Source organism: Prinia subflava, chromosome 6, assembly GCF_021018805.1.
Source record: "Prinia subflava isolate CZ2003 ecotype Zambia chromosome 6, Cam_Psub_1.2, whole genome shotgun sequence".
In the NCBI taxonomy this organism is placed as follows: Eukaryota; Metazoa; Chordata; class Aves; order Passeriformes; family Cisticolidae; genus Prinia; species Prinia subflava.
In genome coordinates this window covers 27,632,578-27,652,248 of record NC_086252.1, presented here as the reverse complement: position 1 = coordinate 27,652,248, position 19,671 = coordinate 27,632,578, and the positions used below count along the sequence as shown (strand labels likewise).

General features: G+C 43.2%; 1 long non-coding RNA gene across 11 annotated transcripts in view; it reads left to right on the top strand.

Moving 5' to 3' along the window:
- The window catches only part of LOC134552289 (uncharacterized), a 72,512-nt gene that overhangs the window by 14,048 nt on the left and 38,793 nt on the right, over positions 1-19,671 (top strand). For 9 of the 11 annotated variants that reach the window (XR_010080828.1, XR_010080825.1, XR_010080818.1 and 6 more), the window contains exon 2: positions 14,263-14,372. This is a non-coding gene — a long non-coding RNA (uncharacterized LOC134552289). Of the gene's footprint in view, positions 1-4,040; positions 4,174-14,262; positions 14,373-19,671 lie in introns of those variants that run through there. The other 2 variants (XR_010080827.1, XR_010080820.1) reach the window with 1 other exon arrangement.

The window sequence follows — 19,671 nt, the reverse complement described above, 5'->3', positions numbered from 1 at the left end:
TCTGGTCAGGTTTACCATGATAATGGATCATAATATCTCATCTTATGTCTGTAATTCTTTGAAGATGCTCTAGGCTCCCAAACTCTGAGGAAAATGTTCTCATTATGCCAAAAATGCTCAGCCTTGGATGGCTCTCCCTGACCTGGCTGAGTCACTTGCTCAGATGCCTTTCTCCCTCTTGTGCAATTTGGGATGGAGGAGAAACAACACTTCCCTTTCCTTCCTCTCATCTTGTCTTTATCTTTTTTCTCTCTGTTTTTTGTATTGTTTTACCTGGGTTTGGGGAGGGCAGTGAGGTACAAGCTAAAAAAAATGCAGCCAGTGGCATCAGCAGGGAGCTTTCATATTGTAATCACCTGGGTTGTGTTGTCATAGCTTTGCTGGTTTTGGCCATAAACACACCGCTCTCACTTAAGACACAAAGACCATGCTGTAAGTTAATTTTTCTTGGCAGTATGTGCTTAAAAAAGTTTCTTTTTGTCACATGTGTTTAACATAGAAGCTAATTAGAAAGGAATGTTAACACATGACATTAACCACTAGCTGCAACACAACAGCAAAGCTAAATTTGGTAATAGTGAAGGGGCATAACCCAAGTGCCCAGACCAGCAGACAATGGTTGGTGTTACCAAAAAGGGTTTGTCAGTGATATCGAAACAAGTGGGAACAGTTCAGCTGGCAGCTTGAAGACTGACACTAGGATCAGAGGTGTAGACAGAAAGTAAAAAATAAAATAAAGTGATGGAACAGTTTTGAAAAGAGATGACTGCATGGATTAGTTGTCTCATCAATTGATGAAGTTAGTTTGAGTACCAGCTGGTGAAGCTGTACCAATGATTTCCATGGGCCATGACAACTTATGGCTTATGAGCTACAATGGAGGAAAGTGCTGAAAATGTGTGCAGTGCTGTGAGGAATGGATTCAAGATGATGTGAACTAGGAGTATGTGGTGTGTTCTCATCCCTGGAGGGGAAGAACAAAATAGTCTAAAACTGTTTTAGGAATAGCATCTCAACATAGTCACAAAGACACCACAAGAAATAAAATATTAAATAGAGAGCTTCCAAAGATGGGAAATTATTGACCCAGAAACGCTGCTTCATTCAAAGAGCAATGAAATCAGAGAAGTTCATAAAGACGCTAGGAATGGCAAAAGGAAATACCAGCAGTGAACCTGATCATGAGTCCTAAGCACTGAAATTGAATATCATAGCAATGTATAATGAGGCAAAACAATGATCTGGTTTGTTCATGTGAGACATCGCATCACATCACATCTGGTGATGTGATTTTTTCATCAATGAAAATCAAAGAGAGAAAGTAGCTCAACACAGAGAGGGAGTGAAGCCTTTCTGAGGGGAAAATAAGGGGGGAAACTTTGACGTGTGCAAAGGAAATAAGATGCCTCCTAACATTAAGGAAGGAATTAGTGGTTGATAAGAGGAATGAGGCACTAGATACAAGACTTCAGAGAAAAATATATGCCAATTTTTTGACTTGGGAATGCAGACACTGCATGTGGTAGATGACAATATCTGCTGGGATATGGACAGTGTAATGCTGCTACCAAACACACTGAATTAACTGGGTATTTTTCCTAAGATCCAGATTTGTTAAATGTCAGCAACTCCTACATTTTTTTCTGAGATGTACTATACTCTGCCTTTTCTAGAAGACATTTATTAGACACTGTCAGTGGTCAGAACAAATGTTTCCTTGAAGATGAATTTATGATATTTTGGATGTAGTCAGATGATAACTTTAGCTAAGCTGAACAGGACTCAGGAGTCACTCCAGGCAGATGTCATTGAAAGAAACTCTCAGTATTCAGCGATGCAGCTCCACACAGATCTGTCTTCCAGAAAAATGCCATCTCCCTTGCCTGAGAAACTGAACTACTTAAAATAGATAGTGACTTTGGAACTGCATGGGACCAAAAGTAGTTTTACTGTGACTGCCAGATCCAGTGCCTGATCCTGCTGTGTCTCAAGATCTGGCAGAGATTAGGTCTAGATGTGCACAGTCTGGTTTTTCATGTCAAGAAAACTTGGATGCATTGGCCTGGGGGAAGCTATGGTATTACCCAGAAAGGAAAAATGGACCTGGTCTCAGTAGATCAGAAGTGCTTGTTCCTGCACTGTCTGGTGCTGAAATCATTCCAGGTAAAATGGCAAACAGTGCTTAGGAGTCACCTTTAGCCCTCCAGAACTCAAGTATCTTGTCTAAGCTGGTGGTTTCATATCCCACTGTGGTCAGCTTGCACTGAGTAACTAGTCCAGCCCGCTTCAGGTCTCCACACACAGTTGGAGTGAATCCTTTTTAAATGCAGAGGGGCCTGTGTGACCAGCATACACTGTTGATGAGCTTGTAAATGCTGGAGATGGAATCAGTTGAGCCCAGTCCTCCTTAAGTGTATCCCTCTCTTTTCTGGAAAGTGGGGAATTGCCCCCAATCTTTTCTGAGTTTCTCCCTGTGCAAAGCTGCAGTTTTTTATGCTCAGGTGAGTCATTGTGATGCTCTTGAAGTGGGAACATTTCTGCAGCCTCATTTCAGTCTTCTTGTTAAGTTTGATATTACCTATTTATTAATATGCTTACAAATCTTGACTTCCTTTGCTCCTGGATTCTGCTGTTCCAGGCATTTTTATTTTCATCTTTCTGTTTCAGAAAGTGTCTGCAGCTTTTAATGGAACTGACATGTACCTTAGAAGGGCTAAACATGCATCATCAAAATCCTTCTAGGAGTAATTTCATTATTTTTAAAATGTTTTAAAGTAGATTGTTGGATTGTTAGCATTGAGGTCAAAGGGTTACTTGCCTAAACAACACCTTAAGGTCTTTAAAACCCAACAGAGCTGTAACCTGTGTGACTGCTGCCCCCATGTCAAGTGAACTTCGCCCAGCAAAAAATACACCTGATACAAAATCATTGCTTGGGCTGTGTTATTTTCAGTTCAAGGAAATGAAAATAAAAATAAAAATGCAGATTAATTTCTCACTCAGTTCAAGGAACTGCACGTGCATTGAGCTAGGAAGGACACCTTATTCTATCAGCATGAGGTCTTTGCCTGTGCTGCCAACTTGACCGATGTTGCCCATTAGTCTGCATGGCCAGGGGATCCCTAATTTCCAACTTTAGTTAATGATGTTCTTTTAAACATGCTTACAGATAAGATTGTCCCTTGGAAAAAGTCCTGGTATTGGGACTTCTGCCAGGCTTTGGGCTTCTGGAGATTGAGTCTGCTGGAAGTGCCTGGCATGACATTTCAGTTGAGTCGCCACCCCTGGAGGTATTTAAAAGCTGTGTAGATGTGGTGATTAGGGACATGGTTCAGTGGTGGACTTGGCAGTGCCGGGTTAATGGTTGGACTCGGTGATCTTAGAGGTCTTTTCCAACCTAAATGACTGTTCCTGTGATTCAGCCTGTCACTGCAGCCTGCTCTCCTCCCTGCCTGCTGCACGGTGCAGCCATGCCCGCTGTGTGCCTGTGAGAGGGCACCTAAGCCAGCACAGTGGCACTCCTCTGTCCTCCCCAGTGTGTGGAAGCTGTCTGGAGTGACAAGTGACTGAGGATTTTGTGTGCCCAACTAGAGGCATGTCATCAGGCACCCTCATTTTTATCTTATGGGTATTTTAAAGTAGCAACATGTAAATCCATGTGTCACCGTAGGAAAGTCCCTGTGATTTAGCAGGAGGAGAGACCACAGACACATAAATGCACCATGAGTGAAAGATGCATCACCACAGCCTGAACCCCTTGAATGGCACCTGCCTCCACCTGCAGCTTTGTGGGAGGCAGTTAGTGCTGAGGTGAACTGAGGACACATTTACAACAAATCATACTTTTATATATGGGTTATCTGAGTGACCCCAGACTGATGGCAATCTGTGTTATTGGCAAATAGTATCTACTTATTGTCACTGTTGGGAGTAGTGTACAGTTAGAAGGATTTTCATAGCCACCCAGAGCAGTGTGTCAAGGATCATTTCCCCTCGGCTTTCCTTGCAAGAGACTGATTGCTGATAGAAAGGACAGAAATTTCAACCTGTTTAAGCTGGCTGTAGCCAGTTTTCCATAAACACATTACAGTTTAAAGCCAAGGAATGTTCTGTAGAACAGATGGTGAGAAGGAATGGCATTCATTCAAACCAACATGGCTGAAGAAATTTTGGGTATGTTTTTCATAATGAACATAATATATGTATATGTGTGTGTACTTATATATAGGTAGTACTTCAATTTATATAACTCTCAGTAAATAATCTTGATTCATTTTTCAGTTGTCAAATACCTAGAAATATCAACCATATTTTACTGCTGTCTTGGTCATTTGCTCAGTATTATATAGATTTCTGTTCTTCTAGTGACAAGATGGAAATTATTTACATCAATAGAATAACTGGAAATTTATTGCTGTAAATGTTCTGTTTTACTTTTCAGAGATAGGTTATAGTGTGCTGATGCTGACACTGTCTGGAAAATGTTGTCTTCTTTCCTTTATCAAAGTGCTTATTTTACAATGGGCTGCCAATCAGTTTAAAAAAAAGGTTCTGAGCATCTATATTTGAAAATCAATATATTCAACGATATATAATCCCTATCACAGCATTGACTTCCTCTATGAAACACAGATTTCCTCTGTCCTTGTTTTAAGTCTTTAAGCACCTGTGCATTGAATTTTGTATGTGCTGTGCTTGAAGAGACACAGAAAATGTGAATAATTGACTATAGAGCTGGCCAGCTGTGTTTTCAGACATGATTTTCACACTCATACACTCCTACAGGGCTCCTCCTTACACAGGCTGTATAAGACAACATCAGTTTCTGCAGCAAAGGTGGCCTGTAGTTGCAGTTCTCCACTTTGCCCCCCCACTTACACGTGCTGACAGCAGTTTTCATGCTGAGGAGCAATTACAAACCTAGCTGAAGGTTGGTGTTTTTGCAGAGTGTCTGGAGTAGCAATGAGCACCCTTGTTCTTGCAGGAGCTTCCAGAAAAACCTTCTCTGTAACAAGATCAGATCATCTTGTTTGGATTAGCAAGTTGTCAGTCTGGTTGTTGCTCCTGCTTTTCTTCAATTTCTAATCTAGTGACAAGCTGTGAGTAATTTGATTTGATTCTTATGGTGGACCCAGGACAAAAATGCAATGCCTTGAGGATCACTGTGTAGCTGAGAGTGAAAAAGTATGTCCAGTTTGGAAGTCTGCTTTTTATGTACTCCTCAGTGATGATATGAAGTGCAAACTTGAAATCCCTGCCAGGGCAGTCTGAGAAATACAGATTTTATGAGATACTTAAGGAATTTGCAAACATTTTTGAGGTGACAACCAGCAGTTGTTTCAAATATATTTATCTGTGACCTAGAAAAATTGTTCTTGTGGTTTTGTGATCTAATGTGCCTTGTGCTATAGACGTCCACGATAATTTTTAATAACTGATTCATTACCAGTAGTCCAAATCCGCTGACCAAAGACATCTCCAACAGGCATATGAGCTCTGAGTACACTTCAATTAAATTGCACAAACAAAATACTACCATGTATGAAAGAGCTGTAGGACTTGTATTTTTGCTTCAGTTAAAATATAACCAAAACATAATCTTTCGTACATGGCCTTATGAAAGACTGAACCACGTGCAGCAGCACAGACGGAGCGGCACTACCATAAAATTAAGTGGTTGTTAAAGGATTGAAGATATGGTCCTTAAAGTTTGAAAAAGGCATTTCTTCTAAATGGGGGGATATTAATCTCTGCAGGTCTAGTAATTATATTCTATTATACTGTGTCATATTTTATTTTACTGTGCTTTTTGTCACAGCTGAAGCAACTGGTGTATATTTGAAGTGTAGTTTTAAAGTGCCAATAGTGCTTTGGGAAGTTGGCTGCATTTCAGTGGTGGGGAAGTGTCAAGGATGTGACTAAAATTTCAGTAGGTTTGTAGCTTCTAATTCTATCATTCATTTGCCTGTTCAGCAGGGTTATGCTGCTTTTATGAGGTATAGGTGAGATTGACACCGGTATAGAGCCTTCACCTATAGAGCTTTTAAAATACATTTTAAAAAATGAATGGGGCACAGAAAAGTGCTCCAAAGGGAGCATTGGGAGAAGCCTCTTTTTTTTTAGGAGATGTAAGAAACTCTCTGTCTTAAGCTCATGCTAGGGCAGGCTCACTTTATCAGCCTGAGTAGCAGCAGCAGCAAGAGCAGCCTGCCATTTCTTCTGGAAAGAGCAGCAAGATGAAGGGTTTGCAGCTGAAGAGAGATGCTGGAACTTAAAAATAAAGCATAACTTTGAATGGGAGGGTGATTAACCAAATTACAATGGGATGGCATTGATTATTTGCCTCTTGGTAACTACTGAATGAGGTCCTTGCTGAAAGGTATGGTTTAGTCGCACCAAAGTACTATTTTAAGCAGAAGAAGCAGTTTCAGTAAGTAGAAAGAGAACTGACAAGCAATATAGTTCCTTCTGGCTTTAAATTATCTGAATTATCAAGGTATTGCTGGTTTTTGCAGCCATGCCATTTATGAAATTGAGTCTACCTTTCTCCAGTGTTCCGTCCTGGGAAAAGACCCAGCTAGTCCTGGGCCAGATGCTCAAAGACTGACGTTTGATATTGATTCCTTCCTGCTACATTCGGCGGGTTTTATACTGTTATATAGTTCATGATATGGCCTCTTTGATCCTTTCTGGAAAGGTGGGTGCATATGTGTGTTTTGTGTTGTTTTCCCCTCTTTTGGAGAGGGATGTTCCTTGCAATGAGGATGGGGATACATGACAGAGACCCATGCTGAGCTTTCTGTGATACATCAGCCCTGTGCAAATATTAGGCTGAATATTTGTCAAAATCCGAGTCTTTGGATAATAGTTTTACAAATGTACAGTATTTTGTACTCCACCTCTTGGCAAACACTCTCATTAATTGTCCATTTGGTAAAAAATTCTCATATGTGCCGGTAGGAAAAAATTAGACGGGAAAACCTTTTGCTCAATTCTCAGAACATGGGAAAGAAACAAGAACATGTGAAAAGTATTTGGGAAACACTTGGATGAGTGGTGTATGAGTGTACATTAATTCATTATAACAAAGATTTCATCAGCTTTCTTTCTGGAATTTTGGGGTTTACATATGATGCCCCCATGGCTACAAGGATCATGTGTTCTCCTCAGCTGACTGTAGACAAGTTGGTGAGGAGCACTAATGTCAGCAGAATGTAGCAATGCTCCCCAGCGCGTGGTTCCCTTTGCTCTGTCTGGCCTCCCATCCTGGTGCTCTGCTCCCTGTGCCTGTGTTCTCACGACCGTCTCTGGTTCCTATCATGGGGCAGAAAACCTTCCCTCGGCAAAAAGGTCCTCCCTTGACCATCTTCCTTCATCTCAGTTGTTTGTTCCCAGATGAGTTATTGATCTGGTGCTGGTAGCCTTGAGCATTGTTTCCAAACAGTGGAGACAGAAGCTGCTTGGAAAAGCAGTGATGAAACCAGAATGATAATTGCTGTTAGTTATGAAGCATTTCTGCAGTCTCAACCAGGCAGGGACCAGTGGGTGGCCAAGGCATGGCTGAGGGACAGCACTAGTCTCAAGACTGAGAAGTTTGCTCATTTAAAGGTGAATCAGGTATCTGTGCAGTGGGGATGGATTATTGGCATCAGATGTCCTTCCACAGATCTGTGTTTTCTTCAGCATGAGAGACATGGGGTGGTTTCTGAGCTTGCAAGTTGAAGTCTGCCTGAAAATGATCTTTCTTGACCATTTTTAGTGGGACCACCTCCCTCCCTCTGCCTTCAATCTCTGTGAGCCCGCTCTTCAACAGCTTCTACAGCAATCCCCCTTCTGAAATTTATTAGAGGAAAAAATTGCTAATACTAGAAATGACCTGTTCACCTCCAGACGCCTTCATGCAGGCTGTGTCAGGGAATTTCATGTATTCTTTTTCAGTAATGAAGTAAGCTGGCAATGGAGAGTTTTCTTTGCAGGACATCATTAAGTAGCCCACGCGCTGTGCTGGCCGTCACACGTGTGCCCTTCTGCCCTCCGCTGGAACCAGCTAGAGATGTGTCACAAGGACATTGTTCCTACAGATGAATCAATCCACTAACCCATTTTCCAGCAGCAGCGTTAGGTTTCTCTGTTCCTCGTCACCCTGAAGCGCTGGGTGGATGCTGTCTGTGGCTGGGCGATGTCTCTGAAGCTGAAATGACCCAATGACCAGCCAAGCAGACTTTTGTCTCCAACAAATGTGTGCAAGAAATTGCTTTGCCAGCACATGCATGGACTGCTTGGAAGGTGTTGCATTAGAGCCTCTTCCTAATGAGCTGTGGGTTTGAGAGTTGTGCATCAGGCTAATCTTTCCAGGAATTTGACTTGAAAGCTTACCACATTTCCAAATACAAGACATGCCCGTGCAAACAAAGATTTGGGTATCTGAACTCCTATTTGACTATATTTATTCTAAATATTTATTGGCCCTTGTTCTTGCAGGACTTTTTAAAGTCAGTATAATGTCAATGTGCTGAAGGCTGTAAAAAACTCCGACTCATCAGTCTTGATGGATTTTTGTTTGGCACTTACAGGTTAGGCCTGGAGACACAGCCCTTTTATAAGGGCTGTGTGCTTTTAAACTCATATATAAGGACACTGAGGCATGAGGTTAACATTTGCTTCGCACTGACCCATGCCTGCAAATGAACCAGCTGTATAAAACAGACAGCAACGCTGCATTTTCCTGCTCTCTGCGGTGGTAGGACTCCCACAGCCTGCTGAGGCTGGTCACCACCAGCCCTGTGCCCCAAATCCCCAGAGCCTGGGGCTGGCAGGCTGTCAGGAGGAGCAGCCTCCTGCTGCAGGACAGCCCATGTCCTGCCAAGCCATGCAGCGGCAGCTGCATCCCCAGGACCCCGTCCCGTCCTGGCCGTCAGCCTGTTTTTGCCATTCCAGCCCGTCAGTGTACCGCAGCCATCAACATAGACATTCCAGGGGAAGTTGTGCAACGTCCCTGCTTAATCATTAACCGGGACGTTCTAGCTGTTAAAATTTTTTATTTATGTCTAGATTTTTGCGAGGGGAGACACTTGTTGGCCAGGGCAGGCTGAAACACACACGGAGCTCTGGCGCTCAGACATGCTCTGCCCTGTGTGCACGAAGCTGAGCAGTGCAAGGCTGGCCAGAATTGAACGCAGGGCTTCCAGTGATGGAGTGAAGCAACACGGAGTGTTATCCTAAGGAGCACTGGTTTTGCTGAAGGTCCTGGCTGGGAGCTGCTCTGTGCTGGGTGTTGAAAGTGTCAGCACAAGGAGCCTGCCCTGCCAGGGCCAAAGCCAAGGCACAGGGGTGACCCATGGCCAGGACTCGGGCACCTGTGTGTGGAGAGCTGGGTTGTTGCAGCAAGAACCAAACCCCCATCACAGTGGGAGGATCCCTGGAGGCTCACCAGGGCTGGGGTGTGTGGGGAGGGCTGGAGGGAGGGGCAGACGGGGTTTTCTTTTCCCAACACGTGGAGTTTGTGGCTCTTGCTCTGGGGCTCAGAGCTCTTTTTTAGGCAATGCTGAGCCAGTTCCAGCTCACTCCTGGCTAGAGTTGGTTGGTGGGGAGATGATCCCTTCTTCTGCCCACCTGATGCTGCATTTTACTATTCAGCTGGGGCATATCTTGGTTTGAGTCAGTGTTTTGGCTACACTGATTGATTTCAGAAATTTGTGTATTTGAAGCACTGAAACAGCATGCCTTGATCAGCAGAGAGGCAGTCTGAAAATCCCTGCTCATTTTTCATGGGGTCTACTATGTCCCCCCTAAGCACCCCTCTCTGATTCACTATCACAGCGGGTATTTTGGAAGGTGTGAGGGATAGCAGCTACAGCAGATAGCTTTTCAGACTGTTCTTTAATCTCTAGCTTGCAAGGTCCTGCCAAAGGCACAAGAACGGAGGAGCAGAGGTGAGAGCTGTCCCTGGGGCAGAGCCAGGAAGAGGAATCTGTGTTCCCATCTCATCTTCCCTGCGCCTTTACCCCCGGGACCAGGAGCAGTGCAGCAAGGTTAAGGCAACATATTTTGCACCCAAAATACACTGAGCAAGGAATCAATCCAGCAAACAATCTCATGCTCCACAGAGAAAAGCTTGAGCTGTGTTTGCTGTTGTTTGCAGCCGTGCTGCACCACGGCTTCCCAGTGAAGTCACTGAGGCCAGCTGGGTGTAACTAAGGGTGGTGCTCACATTGTCTGGACTAAATGTCAGCAAGGAACAGCAACAGTTGAACAAGATGGATTTCCAAGCATTTCCCTTCTTCTGGTCGCACAGAGCCCTCATTCTTGGATGGCTGAGGCAAAAAGGCAAGAGCAAAGTTATTTTAGATGGAAAACTACCTAAATGTTTTATTCTTTGTGCATAGAAATAAACAGAAATGAGCTCTGGGTCTTGTGAATATCAATCCCCAGTTTTGTGTGTATAGCCCAGCTGCTAAGGAAGCTTGATGTGTTCTAACTCCACTTTATGTTTAAGGAGTAAACAGAATCCACTGCCCAGCCCACAGGGTTCCTGACCATGCTTCTGAGGATGCCCAGTCAAAACTTGAGTTACCTGTACTGATGTGATTCTGCCTTCCTTCACACTGGGCCAAATCAGCAGGGCTAGCTCAGAGCTGCCTCTGAAACTGTCTGATCCAGGTGGATGGTCACAGTGCTCTCTAGCAGATGGACCAGAAGATGCTTCTGGACGCTTGTGTTGGGTGTCCAAGGCTCCTCAGCTACTACATCCACTAGTGTGACTAACACAGGAGAATGTTGATAAAAGCCCACGGGTCTAAGCCTTCCCAAAGAATGTGACCCTGAATTTGGACCAGATGTGAAATACAAGTCCTTCCTTTACCCTGACACAAGTCTGAAAATGCCCTGGGTAAGGCACTGACTCTTCAGTGATGGTGTAGAGGGACCTGGGCCATGCTCTAAGGGGAGCTGCTGTCAGATGAAAGTCTGCTCTAAGGTCTCTAAGCAGTTAAGACTGGCATATTTACATTGAATGCTTTGCTAATGTTAGGCTTCCAAGAAACCAGTTGTAAAACTTGCTGCAGGACTGTTTCTACAATTGTGTGTCAGACAGCAGCTGGAGCCTTGTGTCCAGGACCGGGCCTTGTGAACTGCTGTCTAGGAAACTCTTCTGCACAAGGCAAAACCTTGTTTTTCTGTGTTTACTGTTCTGTCTTATTGTGAAACCTGATCTGAAATATTGTTCCTACCTAGAAATGATTTGAAGCAGATTCCTTGTTGTCATCCTGTTTGTGGTGCTCAGTTAAGATCTGATATTTCAATTCTGGACTGAGATTTTATTTCAGGAACCAAGATATCTGAATCAGTAGGGAAGGGTCTTAACCTGGCCTTACAATAAGCATAGAGTTCCACTCTTCTAAAAGTACGTGCAACCGGAATTGGTTTGTGTTCTTTTTGTACAGGGTTGAATTCTTCTAGTGTGCATGCATTTATAAACTGAAAGTATATCAGCAATGGGAAAGGAAATGGACAACTTTTAGTGTCTTTATGGACTGGCGTGACTATGGGCATACAACTTGCACACGTAGAGAACTGCAAAGCTATGATTTCCTAGGCTGTGAGGTGATGTTGGTGAGTTTGCTTAATCTTGCAGTTGTCATATCTGTTGGGAGCCTGGCTGCCACATGCTGACAGCAAAGCCCGGCTCTGCAGGACACCACAGTGCCCAGTGCCTGCATTCTGCAGGACTCTTCTGCTCCCTTCTGGCCAAGTCTTGAAATCCAAACCAGAGAAGATTTTCTCCACATCTGGGCTGGATATCAGGTTTGATCTTAGAAGTTCTGTGGTCAACACAATCCTTGATGCTGGTGGTACAGGAAATGAAGGATGGAGATGAGTGTGCCCCATCATCAACTAAGTGGAAGAATTTATGGGTTCCATTTTTCTTTTCACCCACAAAACTTCATGGTAACCAGTTTCTTCTAGAGGCTTTTGAGGTCCTCAGAGGACATCTGCTCAAGAGTCACAGTTACTGCAGTGCTGCAGCAAGTTAGTGAGTTCTTTTCTCTTGCTTGGGGCTTGCTTTTCATGCTGATTTCTTTTCCTGGTTGCTGTATTCCTAATGTTTGAACTCGGGGACTTCCTCACCAGCCTACAGCCTGCACTAATGGCACAGAATGGTCCTGTTTTTCTTCAGGGTGATTTTGATGTGGAGATTATTTCTATCTCACAAGGATTGAGAACTTTGGAAGTGACAAAGTACTGCCCATCATACCTCAGTGCCTCAGCACTTGTCTACAAGTCAGTGTGCTTATTTCAGACCAAAATTAAGTGTACTGTTGAATTAAATGAAAGAGAATTTGTAACCATGACTGAATTTCGTTTGCAAATGAAGCTCTCACCTCTTTTGCATACTATTCAGCTGCTCTGAATAATTGAGACAAGTGGGGTCCAATGTGGGATTAGTGTCCCCATTGAGGGACAGGAAACTTGGACACAAAGATACATGATTAAGATCATACAGGGTCCTATGGCCAGATAAGGAGCTCAGTGTCCTCACTAGAGTCATTGATCCAGGCACAGGAGTTCTCTAATTGATTGGGAAAGAGGGCTGTAGCACATTCAGACTCAAGGTCACCACCCTGTGTGGCCCATGCCACTGTCCCCACTCATGGTGGGACCTGCAGGGGTGGCGTGTTGAGCAGACTGTGGGTGTTGCCGTGGGTCCACACTGCAATGCTGCTCTGGGGATACAGTGAGCTAATCCTACACACCTGCCTCTGGCTGCAGTTCCCAGGATGAAGAAGTCACCTTTATCTGTAATCAGAGTTCTAACCTGCACAACTGACAATCCTGAGCAAAAGGCAGTTTAAAAAGAAGCCCAATGTTTATTACCCAACATGTTTTCAAAACCCCATGATGTTTAACCTAAACACACTGCTCTTAGGGGGTGTGAGTCATGTCTTTAATCACTAAGATTTGACAACAGCAGGTAAATTAGCAGGTTGCGGTGCAGGAAACCTTTCTTTGAATTTCACATTGCCAATCATGTTGCAGGGTTGGGACCTTGGGTGCATTTTCCAAAAACCTACCTAGGCTGTGGACCAGCAGTAGTTAGATATGTTCAAATCCAGTGCAGCTGTGCTGGCAAAAGTTCCTGTGTAAAAATCAAGATGATAAGAAAAGCCTTTTGTTTGGATGAGTTGTATCACTCAGGCTGACCTGCCCCAGCGTGAGGGCTTTTGTGAGCTGTCTGCACTTGTGCCTTCGTGCTAGTGCAGTTACACTGGAGTTTTTAGAATAGACTTGTCTTATCTTCCTACAGACACTCATACCTCAGGTGTTCACGGCGTGGAATATAAATGGGTTATTCATCATCATGGACTAGCTACTGTTAAACTTTGCGGGGATTTAAAATACCATCCCAGTGATTTCCTACCACCTCCCTGGCTATTAAATGACTACTGTTTTGTTTATATGACTCTTTTCTGCTACGCACATACAACCTATGTCAATATTTTTGTTATTTTAATTATGTTGAAAGTGGTCTTCCATCTTTTTCTCATTTTTCTCTTCCTTCTCAGCCTTCTGCAAGCTTTCCTTTTTTCATCTCACAGGCTACTGCTGCAAAAGTCATGGACACTGGGTCATGTCTAAGAAAATCTGCTGATGGGTGATGTTGTTGTAGATATCTGCACTTCTTTTTCATTATTACTTCTGTCTATCTGTACCAGGTGGGACAGTCTTGCCTTTCAGACCACGTTTGCACTTTATTCCCCTTCGTTACCTGCCTCGTGCCCCCTACTCACCTGGGCCCTATCAAATGCTTATGAGCATCCTCAATGTCCTTCAGCTGTTCTCATGCACTTATAGGGAGCCTGTGTCCAGCAGAGCTCAATGGCAGGCCTTCAAGGCAGACTGTAAGAAATGGAGATCAAAACCAGGTATTTTTTTCCTCCAAGGTCTATATAAAGCACCAGTAGACTAGCAGCAGCTAAAGGGGCAGCACAGATGGAATGAATGCACAGGTACTAGTTAGCATACCCATAGATTTGCACCCTGCACACTGATGTTGAATTATATCTATTTTTGTTTATATTCTTGCCTAGTTCCTCCTGTATTTCCTGCTCACCTTTATAAATTGTAAACTCTTTAAGGCAGAGGTTTTTGCGTAACACCTGCAATATTGATGGAGTACTGAGGACACAGCTACTTACTAATGATGTTGTTATTAAATACAAATGAGTGTGCTGCTCGTGACTCCAAGTTCTCAATTGTCCACAGCTTCATGATAATTTCTTGATGAGAATCTCCTTGGAAGCTGAGGAAACTGGAACGTCTTGGACTTGGCATCTGACACCAAGAATCTGCAAATTTTAGAGGCTCTATTGAGAGTAGGTTAAGAGATTAACCATGTTTTTGAATTTCTAGGCTTTATGCTGTGCAGCTAGGTTCTTGAGAGAACCTGCCGCTCTTATAAACAGGACATGTCCTCAAGCCTTATGAATTCTGCCTAAGGTAGCACCACAGCATGGGTTGATGTTGTTATAGATCCATGGGATTCCATGGCCAGGACAAGAAGTTGACAATTCTAGGGTTTGTCTTCCCCTCATATTGGAATGCTAAGATTGGGGCAACTCTAATTTTGAGTTCTATTCACCACTGACTTTTTTTCATTTTTTTCCTGGGCTTCATATTGCCTCACTTTAGCCAAGAGGCAACAGGTGAGATATGGGAGGTTTGGTCTGACCTAGAGAGGTTCAGCAGTTCATATGCCAGGAGCTCAAAGCCACTAATGAACCCTTGGGGTTCAGGAGCCCACATCCCTGAAGGTCCTGACTCTTGCTGAAGGTCTGAGCAGTGATGTCTTACTGCACAAACTCATTATGTCCAGGCAAGGCTTGCAGCAGACTGCCTTCTCCATGTATTGGAATACTCTGTCTTTTGGTCTTGAGAAATCACAGGAAGGGAGGGTTACATATGAGGCTTTTGCCATGTTGTTTAGATTCTGATGTATCCTATCCAAGATTTTAATGGAAAGCTTTCTTCTCCATTCCTATGGGCCAGATACTCAGCTGGTGTAAACACAAATGCCATCGCTGCAGTGTTCTTTGACGTAAGGTTAGGGCTGAGCTCATGGTGGTGTTGTGTCTGGGAATATTTTTATCCTTTAGAGGTATTTGCCCCCTCTCCCCTGCTGTCTCCTCAAGGATTCTTTCTTCTCAGCAAATGTGCTCCTCTGTCTGGAACATATGGGAGAAGTATTTTCTTCCATTCCTTCACTACTCAAAAGCAGTCAAATCAATTTGGCTAAAATTAAAACCTTTTGGGTTGAATCTTAGCCTAAAAAACTTCATCTCCCAACGGAATCCTTGAAGAAATTTGTGAGCAATTTCCAAAAAGGATGGAGCTGTCTTGTAAAAAAAAAAAAAAAAAAAAAAAAGCTGGGGCAGAAACCAATTGGAAAGCTACTACCTTTGGTAGTAGTTACACCCATGCCTTCAGGTGTACAAATCTCACTTTGACTGTCACATGAGAAGGAATGGTGGCCGTTGACTTCTGCAGCTCTGTACAATCAGTAAGGTAATCAAATCTAGTGGCCAAGGCATGCCCTTCCCCACAGTTTTTCATCTGTGTGAGTCTTTACACTTCTGCTTTTGGCTGGAAATGTAAATGACTAAGTATTTGGTACTGGACTGTGCAGACTTCAGAAGGTCAAATAGCTTGGAAAAGCTTTTTAAGTTTTGGATTGTTTAACCCAATCCTTTGAGATTCACTGAAAATTATATAAAAAGCTGTCATCTTTGTGGATGAAATAGTGAAGGTTACACTGGTAAAACAGCAAAAAGACTAATTTCTTACAGTAAAACTTAGTTTTGTTCTAATTTAGTGAATATTGTCCTGATAACTGTCGTTCCAACCTGGGATTTTCTTCTTTGATTTTCTTGGATATTGAATTGAGTCTGAGTAAGCTCTAACCTTGACTAGAACCAGTTACAGAAGTGGGTGAATCACTAGAATTTTTATGAATTCAGTGTGGGAAAGAGCTAGCATGAGGTTGTAGCCAGGTGAAGAATGTTATCTGATTTGGGGTGGATGATTAGGACTTCTTGTCCAGAGTGATTCATCCACAGAGAGGACCTATACAAGGAATAAAAACTGCTCACAACAAATGAACTTTCCAGTCCTGTACTACATCTGAAATTAATGTTATTACAGACACATTTCTAGCACCTTATATCAAGGAAGGGAAACAGGACCTGCAACTTGTGTGAAATACCTACTTTGCCATAGCATTAGTTTCTTAGTAGCACTGATGCCTTTGTTCTGTGCACTAGCACAGGTGGCACTGAAGTCTGGTTAAATCTGACTTTTTATACACCTTCAAAGTCTGCACTGAAAATCCACAGTCATTATGATTAAAGCAATTCTTTGTAGCATATCCAGCAGCCACTTATCTAAAGAACATTGCTTGAAGCTGAAAAAAGTTCTTGGACTGTCACTGTCATGGTAGAATTCCTATCAGAATGCCTAAATTATAACTTCTGGTGTTTAAATATCAGACTTTACCTTTTGCAGATGCCCTTGCCCTTTTTAGCGCTTGGAACATGGTATACTATGGCCCAATTTTTTGCCATCGTGTACTGTAGCACATACAACAGTGTTAGGCATGATATCTTTATAAAACAAGGAGAAGAAAAAGTGTTTTGGTAAATTCAGGTTGTTCCTCTAAATCCTATTGTTCCAGAGTACACATCTCTTGAGAGCTGACTTTACAGAGAACTGGAGATCTTATGCAAGTTATCCTCGCCCTCTTGGCACCCAGCCCCCGCTTTGCATTCTGTATGTCACTCACGATATTGATGAAAATGTCACTGTCACACATGCTGGAAACTGTGAGCCACCTCTTTGCTGCTAAAGTACCATTATCCTCAGATTAGATATCAGTACCTTGAAAATAAAACTTCTCTAAATTAGCTTCAGTTTTCCAGTCCATAGGCATTTAAAATATCGATATTTTAAATGCCTATGGACTGGAAAAGTGAAGGATATAGACAAAACAGGAACCTGAAGTCCTTCTCCCAGCTCTGAGAAGAGATCTGTGGCATGTCTGGGCTCTCTGCTGCCAATGTGTGCCTCGAGGCCATCCTCACTTGCTGTACAAGCAGCCAGTGACCCGTGCCTGAGGCATCATCCAGGGCAGGCATGATCTCACCCACCCAGGCACACGCAGCAGCGGACTGTGCCCCCAGGCAAAGCCAATTGGGTTTTCTACAGGTAAGCACAGGAGAGCAGGCAGGAGTGTGCTCTGCTCAAACCTGCTCTTTCAAACCGGGATAGGCATGACCTCTCCTCTCAGCTTTCCCCCTCTGTCAACCAGGAACTGTGATACCGACTTCCTTTGTTAGATACTTTGACATACACTGAAGGGCTTTTTTTCCTTCTGTCAGGATTCCTAACTGTGCAAAAAGATCTGCTGGGCTGACAGCAAACAAAATACTGTGGCAGAGCAAAAGGTAGATCTCTGTCTATCCAAAAGCTTGCAATCTTAGTAGACAGTAGGCATTATGGATAGATAAATATTTAGGGTTGAACATGGGATAGGTGTTGCATGGCCATATTCTTCCTGCTCTAGTTTCACCCAAAAATGTTGCTGAGTGTGGTATACGAACATTTACCTATTCATGCAAATTTAAATATTTACACAAAAACTGAAAGATATTCTTTCAGTTCATTGCTTCCTTTAGTAGCTTGTAGCCACAGTGCTTCTTGGATCATTGTTTTCACTCACACTTGTTTTCATAATGCCTGTGAATATTGAATTTCTGTTATAAACATTGCAAAAAAAGCAATGTTACAAGATTATTTGGCACAGCACACTGATAAGGGCAAAAGCTCCTAACTTCTGTGTAAACACACTACAGAGCAACCCAAAGATGTCTCTGAGGACACACACCTGAACAGAAGCTGGATGTCCAAAGGATTAGTGAAGGTGTGGTGTTCATTGTAGGTGTCTTATGTCCATGCTGTGTTAAATATCCCTTGGTTGTGTTTGTTGGTATTAAGTTCAAGTACTTGTCTTGCATTTAAACAATTCCCAAAATTCTTTCAAAATATGGTGGAGAAGGGAGAAGACTGGGTGCTCATGACATTCATGGAGTTTGTGTGTGTGCAGAGTGGGGTAAAAGCAGAATTCTGCCCCTGTCCTCACCTTTGCTTGATGCAAAGCACCAGGAACAAGAGATGGACTTGTTGTAAGCTTAAGATGGCAAGAGAGGTGCAGCAGCTTGTTCTTCAGCTCAGTCTGTGGCACTTGCGTGGAAACACACCTCCAGGAGAAACCAAATTAAGTTTCAGCAGGTGAGGGCTTTTCTTTGTGTAGGAATCCAGATGTGGGAAGATGAGATTTTCTGCCTGGGGTTTTCCCTGCATGACCCACAGAAGCTAGATGGATCCACCATGACTGAAGGATAAGCCATCTGCAAGTAGGCTCAAAGGGATTTGAGTTCCATGTTTGACTCAGCAGGTCTGAAAATAAGTAGTCAATTTGGATTAAATTTCACAATGATATTTAGGTTCCTAAATATAAATTTGGGTGCACTGATAAAAATTAGGATATTGAATGCTTTCAAGATGACATTGTGAATCTGTGATGCAACTGTGTCATGAAAATAGGAGATTTCTCTATCCCACTGAGCTATTTGATAGGATCAACCATATTAAGTATTTAGATATGTTGAGGGAAGGAGGTAATGTGGAAGATTCCTCATGGCTCAACCAAAAGCATTCAAGAAGTTTCTTGCTCTCACCCTCTCTTTACTTGTTGCACCCAGACGCCACACAGTAAGTGCACTGTGAAAGTGCACTCCCTTTGCTATCTCAGCAAGGTCTGGCTTGTTTGCTGTTTGTTCTGGATTTCCTCAGGCACAGCCAGCGTGCACAGCTCTGCTTTGGACCACTGCTGTGAACTGAAGTCTTGTGGGATGTTTCACTTGCTGAGCCACCTCCTAACAATGCTCTGGGTGGAAATCTCCTCCATCCAACATGGGCTGTGCTTGTTGAGAGCCCCCACAGAACAGGGAGGATATTGCCAAGTGTGATGCAGTCTCAAGGAATATACTGAAGTTGGTTAGCTAAATGGATGATATTACTGGATCTCACCAGTCAATACCAGTCACTGGTAACACTGTTAACAAGAGTCAATAGCAGTTGAGGACTTGGTCTCTTGTGCTTCAAGGAAATCTTTTATAGTGCGTGTGGCTGGCTGAGTCAAAGGATGCCTCTTCTCTTTGAGGTGTGTGGGAACGAGCTCAGTCTGTGCCAGGCAGGGTTTTTGGAGGTACCAACCCTAGCTTGGAGTAGATGGGTACATCCACATCTCTTAGAACAACACCTTGCAGAGATCTCCTCAGGTGCCTGGAGTGGCATGAGAAGCACAGGTAATTATATGGGGTTTAATTAAGGATGTCCTGTCTGTGTGACATGTCAATTAGGGATGTATGGTGCTCCCAGACTAGGAAAGACTTACTGCTCTAATGACAACTGTTCTTGCATAAAAATAGATTTGACTTATACTGCGAGTTACATACATGCATCTATGACTACTGAGAGAGATCTCCTGAGGATTTGAGTGCAGAACTGGAATTTGCTCAAGTCTCGAGTTGTTTAGCTGAAATGCAGGGCATTAAGGGA